The following is an 8,270-nucleotide window of genomic DNA, read 5'->3' as shown; positions in this document are numbered from 1 at the left end:
GGAAGAACTGGTCAGTCAGGAGAGGACTTCATTCCAACGAGCTCTGCGGCTCTAAGCCGCGCTATAAAACGGAGCAGCAAACAGTCTTGGCGAGCAGGAGGGAAGCGGGTTGGAACAGAGAGATGCATGCACGGAGCCTCGGTCTGTCTGGGAGGGCAGCTGCTGGGAGAGAGGTGAGTGAGTGGGTGAGTGAGTGGGTGGGTAAGTGGGTGGGTGGGTGGGTGGGTGGGTGAGTGAGTGGGTGGGTGGGTGAGTGGGTGAGTGGGTGGGTGGGTGGGTGAGTGAGTGAGTGAGTGGGTGGGTGAGTGGGTGGGTGGGTGAGTGGGTGGGTGAGTGGTTGTTGCAGTTGCTGCAGTTTGTGCATTGCCCGGGCAATGCTCTCAGCATGGCAACAGGCCCTTCGGCCCTTCCACTCCATCCCGACCACCGATGCCCCGTTCACATTAGTTCTACGATATCCCACTTTTTCGAGAACCAGAGGACAGGTTCAACGTGAGAGGGGGGGGGGGGGGGGGAGGGGGAGATTTAATGGGAATCTTAGGGGTAACTTTAATCCACACACAGTGTGGTGGGTGTATGGGAAGAGCTGTTGGAGGAGGTAGTCGAGGAGCTTTAGACGGGTGTGTGTATAGGGTGGGTTGAGAGGGATATGTGCTAAACGCAGGCAGGTGGGGCGAGTGTAGATGGGGGCATGTTGGTCGGTGTGGGCAAGTTGGGCCGAAGCTGGATGACTCTCAGGGGGGGTAATTTACAGGGGAGGCAATTAACCTACAAACCCGCAGGTCTTTGGGAAATGTGGGAGGAAACCGGAGTACGCGGAGAAAACCCTGCACTGGGAGAACGTGCAAACTCCACAGAGACAGAGACAGCAGTCAAGGCCAGGATTGAACCCGGGTCTCTGGTGCTGTGAGACCGCGCCACTGTGACTCCCTTTGGAGAGAGTTGTTGCAGATATGTTTCTGTGTGCGTGGTTCCTCTCCGATCTCTGCTAAAGTTATTCCCTCCTCTCTCTCTCTCTCTCCCTCTCTCTCTCTCTCTCTCTCTCTCTCTCTCTGCTAGCTGCTCACACTGAGTTTGGAGGAGGCGACCAGCTGACACGAGGGAGCAGAGCCTGCAAGATGCTCTGGTGAACCCTGGCTCACCGCCACACGTCCCCCTGGTGCAGTGGTTCTAAGCAGTTCAACAGTTTGTTATCGACATTGTGAAATGTTTAGGACCACTTGATCCGGAGGATACTCAATCCACTTCCCGCCGGACCCTGAGGGACCACACTTCTTCTTCCTGCGTTTGAGGCAGCAGAAGTTATGAAGCTGCTTGTGCTTGTGCTGTCTCTGTCTGTTGTCGTTCGCCTGACTGAGTGAGGCCAGTTGACAGGGCTCACCACGGGGAGGGAGGTCGACAACGTGAGCCCCAGGAACCACACTCACAGGAGACATGTACGTGAAAGAACACAAAGTGCTAGAGTAACTCAATGGGTCAGACAGCATCTCTGGAGAACATGGATAGGTGTCGCTTCTGGTCGGGATCCTGCCCAGAAACCTGGTCTGGACTCACGCATCTTCTCTCCTTACCTGACTCCATCCATGTTCTCCAGAGATGCTGCCTGACCCGCTGAGTTACTCCAGCATTTTGTGCGTATCTTTGGTATAAACCGGTATCCGCAGTTCCTTGTTTCTACTTTTCTCCCTTTAGTTTAGATTGGCGCAGGAGCAGGCAGATAGATTCAATGGGTCTGAAGTTCTGTTCCTGGATTTTCGGGAGGAGGTAAAAGTGCACCTTGTGGCTCTGGGGAACAATGAGGTTAGAGGCTGTGGAGGACAGATCCCAGAGGTGATTAAATCTTCTCTCGCCTCCAGTTCATACCCACCCCCGGCCAGTGAACAACTTTTTTTGCTTGCTATCCAGAAAGAAAGGACTATCCGCCCATCTGCAAACCAACCTACTCACCTGTATCCAGCTATCATTTGAAATGACGCAGTGTTGGAGTAATTCAGCAGGTCAGGCTGTATCTTTGGAGAACGGATGGGTGAGGTTTTGGGTCGGGACCTGTCTTCAGATTGACTGTGTGGGTGGGAGGAGGGAAAAAGCTGGGAGAGGGGAGGGGCAGGACAAAGAATGGCAGGTAAGAGGTGTACACAGGCCAATGGGGGTTTGATAGGCAGATGGTTGGAAAAAAAAAGTAATTTTAACCCGAAACGCCGCTTATCCATGTTCTCCAAAGATGCTGCCTGACCCACCAAGTTAATCCAGCACTTTGTGTCCTTTCTGGACCACTCAAAGGCCAGAGATTAGAGCAGAAGGTATGAGATAGGATTGAAGAGTTGCGAATTGTGAAGCTCGAGGAAGGAATGTCGTGGGCGGGGTGGAGGGGAGGAATTGGTGCGGATCAGGTGGGGCACAGGGGAGGGGAGGGGAGGGGGTGGGGAGAAAATTGGGGTGTGGGGAAAGAGGAGAGGGAACGGGGGTTGTTAAAGTGTATTGAAAAATGGACAGTTCAATGTTCCTACCATTGGGTTGAAAGTCCCCAAGGTGCTGGTCCAATATGAAGTGCTGTTCCTCCAGTGTGCATGTGGCCTCACTCTGGCAATGGAGGAAGCCCAGGAAAGAAAGACTAGTGGGAATGGGACGGGGAGTTAAAGTGGTTAATAATGCCAGATCCAGCAGGCCTTGGTGTGTTTGGACCGGACATTTATGTATTCTACAAGGGGTCCCTTGCTAACTTTGTAGAGTACGCCTGATTAGATTTCATTTGGAAGAGGTGAGGAGAGGTGGTTTGCACAATAAACACATTCATGTCTCGCTCTGCTTTGCAAACTTGCTTCCGTGCCCCTGAAACCCAGTTGCTGGGCTAAAGAGGAACTGCCCCAGTGAGAATGGTCTTTTGCAAATCATACAAAGCTCGAACATAGACAACGACTATAGGTATCCACAGGCCAGCGGGGGCACAGTTGCTGTGCCTAGAGTCAGCCTAGAGTTGCTGCTTTACAGCGCCAGGGACCCAGAAAATTGTAAGTTGTCCCTGGTGTGTAGGACAGTTCTAGTGTACGGGGTGATCGCTGGTTGGCACAGAGATGATGGGCTGAAGGGCCTGTTTCCACGCTGTATCTTTAAAGTCTGAAGTGACAGTCAGTTCCTGAGACTGCTGCATTTTCAAAGTACATTCGTGCACGGTTCCAAATGCCCCATTTTTTGTTCATGGCCCTGGATATTCCTTAACCCTGATAATGATCAATCTTCTGAAACGATTGATGGAATCTACTCCAGTAATCAGGCAGCATGTGGATGCGCAGCAATAGCAGATATTCCAGTTTCATAAGCCATTGGATCAGAATTAGGCTGTTCAGCCATCGAGTCTAGTCCGACATTCAGTCATGGCTGATCTATTATTTCCTCTCCATTCCATTCTCCTGCCTTGTCCCTAGTGTGTAGGATTGTGTAGTGTATGGGGATCGCTGGTGGGCACGGACTTGGTGGGCCACAGGCCTGTGCCTACCCTGTATCTCTAAACCAAACTCTTACTAATTAGGTTTGTTGGATGCCCTTCTTTAGTGTCCAAAAAAATTGTGTTTCCTTGCATGTTACAAAGCAACACAATAAATACTTCAATGAAGCTGGTAAGTTTAATGGGAGCGCGAAATATACAGGCACTCTGGACTCTATCTTGGTTGCAAAGCAGCCATGCATCTGAACTCTCCAATTCTTTTATCTCACACTTTCTATTTTTTCATCTCTTCCTATCACCCTCCTCCCCTCACTGGGTTCACCTATCACCTGCCACGATTGTTCTGCCCTTCCAGCTTTCTCCCCCCCCCACCCCCCAATCTCCTAATCTCACCTACAAACAATCAGACCAAGGGTTCCTACCAAAAAACCTTAGACTTTAGAGATACAGTGTGGAAACAGGCCCTTCGGCCCACCGAGTCCATGCTGACCAGCGATCACCCATACACTAGCACTATCCTACACGCTAGGATCAATTTACTATTTACAGAGCGAACTAACCTGAAAACCTGTATGTCTTTAGAGCGTGGGAAGAAACTGGAGCACCCGGAGAAAACCCATGCGGTCACAGGGAGAATGTATAAACTCTGTACAGACAGCACCCATGGTCAGGAGCGAACGCGGATCTCTGGCGCTGCAAGGCAGCAACCTGATTACTGCACCGCAGTGTCGCCTTGAAATGTCACCTATCCATGTTCTCCAGAGATGTTGCCTGACGCGCTTACTCCAGCAATGTGTCTTTTTAAAAAAAAAAACAGCATCTGTGGTTCATTGCATCTACTTCTGGACCCCTGGTGTCCCAGCTGTGGCTGCACAACTGGCCCACGGTTCAGATATGCATTCTGAACTCCAGGTTCACATTCTGGACACACGTTTGAGCTGGAAGCCAACGTCAGAATTTCCAAATCATTGCACACCATAACATCTGTGCCAGTACAGTGTTTTACAGTAATGCCTCCTCAGTTTTAGGGCGGCACAATAGCGCAGTGGTAGAGTTGCCGCCTCACAGCTCCAGAGACCCTGACTATGGATGCTGTCTGTATGGAGTTTGTACATTTTCCCTGTGATCGCATGGGTTTTCTCCATGTGCTCCGGTTTTCTCCCACATCCCAAAGACGTGCCGGTTTGTAGATTTATCGGCCCCGGTAAATTGTTCCTGGTGTGTAGGATAGTACTACTCCACGGGTGACTGCTGGTCGGTGTGAACTCGGAGGGCCGAAGGGCATGTTTCCATGCTGTATCACTAAAGCTAAAACTAAACAACTGGAGTGCGACATATCCCAACATTCCCTCTCGTGAGAAAATACTCCCCTCTGAATATTTTAACCATGGTTTTAAGCCTTTAAATTCAGAATTCAAGCCTTTGAAATGTTTCCTTTGCTTTTCCAAACCCCTCCTTGGAAATTTGTGCTACAACCCCTCTGGACTTTCGCTGTCCCATGGGGAAAATGTTAACCATTCCAATCTCACTCATTCCTGGCAGCATCCTGTTACAGCGTCCCTGCGCACCTTCCAAAGCCTTCCTTTCTGAAGTGACCATGCCGAGAGTGTGATCCAGCTGAGCTGATCTACACATTTCTAACTTCCCTGCTGTTTCAAATCTACATAGAAAGCTAATTTTGTTGAAATGTTGGTCAGATGACTGATGTAATGAGTGACTGAACATGTAAAAAAAACATAGATGTTCATTTACTGTATCATAAGTTCCACAGACACAGGAGCAGAATTAGACCATTCGGCCCATCGAGTCTACACCACCATTCGATCATGGCTGATCTATTTTTTCCCGCTCAACCCCATTCTCCTGCCTTCTTCTACCCAATTTTCATCCTGACCTCAGGTGTTGTCTGTGTGGAATTTCTACCTTCTCCCTGTGACCTCATGGGTTTTCTCCAAGAGCTCTGGTTTCCTCCCACATCGTAAAGATGTGCAGGTTTGTAGGTTAATTGGCCCACTGTAATTTTCCCCTAGTGTGTAGGGAGTGGATGATAAAGTGGGATAACATAAAACTAATGTGAATGGGTCATCTGTGGTCAGTGTGGACTCGAAGGGCCTGTTTCCATGTAAATCTAAGCTCATGAACTAAACACTAAACTAAAATTAATATGCCCAATACTATTGCAAAAACTAGTATTGCACTGAGGAGTCGGCAAGAGGGATTGAAATAATGGCTGCACGGTTGCTCAGCACTTTAACCCCCCCTCCCATTTCCACACTGAACTTTCTGTCCTGGGCCTCCTCCATTATCAGTGAGGCCCAGCGCAAATTGGAGGAACAGCACCTTATCTTTTGCTTGGATAGCTGACATCCCAGTGGTATGAATATTCACTTCTCTAACTTCAAGTAACCCTTGCTTTTCCTCTCTCTCCATCCCCTTCCCAGTTCTCCTACCAGTCTTACTGTCTCCGACTACATTTTATCTCCGTCCCACCCACTCCCCTGACATCAGTCTGAAGACGGGTCTCGACCCGAAATGCCACCCATTCCTTCTCTCCAGAGATGATGCCTGAGTTACCTCGGCATTTTGTGTCTATCTTCGAAATAATAGCTGCTGGGGTTGACATAGTTGTGGTCAGTCCCTCCTGAAACATGGACTCACCTCTGGGGGGAGACTTGCTGAAACAAAGTTCATGATTGTTGCAATGTGAACAAGTTGTTTTGATTTTCAAACATGACATTAAACTTGTAACAAAAAAAGAAAAGGATGTTCTGTAAATTATGTTGGAAAACACAAAGCACTGAATCAAAAGCCCAATGCTTTTATCCTAACTCACACCACACCCAATCCAGTCCTCAGTGTTTTCAATGGTGTCTTTATTATCATGCATCAAGGTACAATGAAATACTTTTTTTGCATACGGCTCAGCAAGACTACCTCCATATATAAGCTCGATCCCCCGGCTAGTACAGAATGTACAGAACAGCCCACTGAGTCCATATGCAAGAGCCACCATTTTAGCGCCATTTTACAGTCCTAGCTGCTGCTGGCCACAACGGCCTGTTGCAGCCGTCGCCTCCATTCCGGTCGTCCTGCAAACCGATGCCCTCTCCTTGCACGGCCCCCTTCAGCAATTGTTCCCCGCAGCTGATCCCGAGGGCACAGAAGGTATGACCCCCCCCTCCTCCTCGGTTCTTCTTACTGGGCCTTTTGTCCGCTGCCGTCTCCGGCCATCCTTCTCTCCGATTCCCGGTCTTCAGGGGTTGGGCAGCTTCCCTCTCCGGTTCCCATCTCCGCAGTGGGCCCTGCTGCTGTATGGGTACGATCGTGTCTCGCCTGCTGCTGTATGGGTACGGTCGTGTCTCGCCTGGAGATCTGATCAGTTGCCACAACCACAGCTTCCAATTCAGCATGATTCATGTACAAAATGTCCACATGTGATTTCATGGAAGTGCCACCAGACAGAAATTGTGTCGAACCACAAGAAGGTATTTGGATAAATCATCCAAAAGCTTGTGTGTCTTTGGCTGTGTCCAAAAAATAGAGCTGGAAGAAAATAGGTTTATGGAAGGAATGGTGCAATGTAGAAGCTTGTTAACTGAAGGTACAGATGTTCCTGGTGGAATGATTCAATTTGGGGGAAATTGCAACACCAGAATAGGTAGTGTGCAGTGGGCAAGGTTTAAAATGATCCTACTGCTTCACTGGGCGGCAGTGGCTCACAGTGCCAGAGACCTGGGTTCGAGCCTGACCATGGTTATTGTGTAAGAAAATAACTGCAGATGCTGGTACAAATCGAAGGTATTTATTCACAAAATGCTGGAGTAACTCAGCAGGTCAGGCAGCATCTCAGGAGAGAAGGAATGGGCGACGTTTCGGGTCGAGACCCTTCTTCAGACTGATGTCAGGGGGGCGGGACAAAGGAAGGATATAGGTGGAGACAGGAAGACAGTGGGAGATCTGGGAAGACAGTGGGAGATCTGGGATGGGGAGGGGAAGAGAGGGACAGAGGAACTATCTAAAGTTGGAGAAGTCAATGTTCATACCACTGGGCTGCAAGCTGTGTGTGTGTGTGGAGTTTGTACATTCTCCCTGTGCCCACATGGGTTTTCTCCGGGTGCTCCGGTTTCTTCCCACATCCCAAAGACGTGCAGGTTTGTAGGTTAATTGCCCCAAGTGTGTGGGGAGTGGATGAGAAAGTGGGATAACATAGAACTAGTATTCAGGTGATCGATAGTCGGGATGGACTCGGTGGGCCTGGTTGCACGCTGTATCTCTAAATTAAAAAAGCAAGAATAATGTACTGGATAAATGGGATGGTGCAAAGTTAGACATTTTGTTACATAGATTTGGGGAACACATGAGAGAGGTCAAATTAGGAGTATTACACTTGGAGAATACTAAATTCTAGAGTGCCATTGGGATGTTTGAGGGTTTAATTGACAGGCATTGTGAGGTAGGTGCATGGTGTTACAGAGAGAAAAACAGCTCTTTCTGGCTGTGTGGATATGCATACAAGATGGCGCCCAAGCCAGGCGACTCTCTGCGTGACAGTCCCAGAAGGGGACCTGCAATCATTCATTACAATCGCTTCACTCTTTTATCTGTACACTGTAGACAACTTGATAGTAATCATGTATTGACTTTCCGCTGACTGGATAGCACGCAACAAAAAAGCTTTTTTCTGAACTTTGGTACAGAGGCAATAGACTAAACTAAACTAAACTACAATGTAGACACAAAATACTGCAGTAACTCAGCAGGTCAGGCAACATTTCTGGAGAATGTGACGTTTCTTTATAAAATAATAACGTAAACTAAATGTACACGA

Source organism: Rhinoraja longicauda, chromosome 10 (assembly GCF_053455715.1).
Source record: "Rhinoraja longicauda isolate Sanriku21f chromosome 10, sRhiLon1.1, whole genome shotgun sequence".
In the NCBI taxonomy this organism is placed as follows: Eukaryota; Metazoa; Chordata; class Chondrichthyes; order Rajiformes; family Arhynchobatidae; genus Rhinoraja; species Rhinoraja longicauda.
This window is presented reverse-complemented; position numbering follows the sequence as displayed.